The following is a 476-nucleotide window of genomic DNA, read 5'->3' as shown; positions in this document are numbered from 1 at the left end:
AAGGGACCTCGGAGGTCTTCTAGTCCAGCCCCCGTGCTCGATCAGGAGACCCTATACCATTTCAATCAATCAGCATAGAGCTGGAAGGGACCTCGGAGGTCTTCTAGTCCAGCCCCCGTGCTCGATCAGGAGACCCTATACCATTTCAACCAATCAGCATAGAGCTGGAAGGGACCTCGGAGGTCTTCTAGTCCAGCCCCCGTGCTCGATCAGGAGACCCTATACCATTTCAATCAATCAGCATAGAGCTGGAAGGGACCTGGGAGGTCTTCTAGTCCAGCCCCCGTGCTCGATCAGGAGACCCTATACCATTTCAATCAATCAGCATAGAGCTGGAAGGGACCTGGGAGGTCTTCTAGTCCAGCCCCCTGCTCAAGCAGGAGACCCCCATACCATTTCAGACAGCTGCCTGTCCAGTCTCTTCTTAAAAGCCTCTAGTGTTGGAGCATTCGCAGCTTCTGGTGGCAAGCAGTTCC

The sequence above is a fragment of the Protobothrops mucrosquamatus genome, unplaced genomic scaffold (genome assembly GCF_001527695.2).
Source record: "Protobothrops mucrosquamatus isolate PMUCROS unplaced genomic scaffold, P.Mucros_1.0 scaffold6301, whole genome shotgun sequence".
Lineage (NCBI taxonomy): Eukaryota > Metazoa > Chordata > Lepidosauria > Squamata > Viperidae > Protobothrops > Protobothrops mucrosquamatus.
This window is presented reverse-complemented; position numbering follows the sequence as displayed.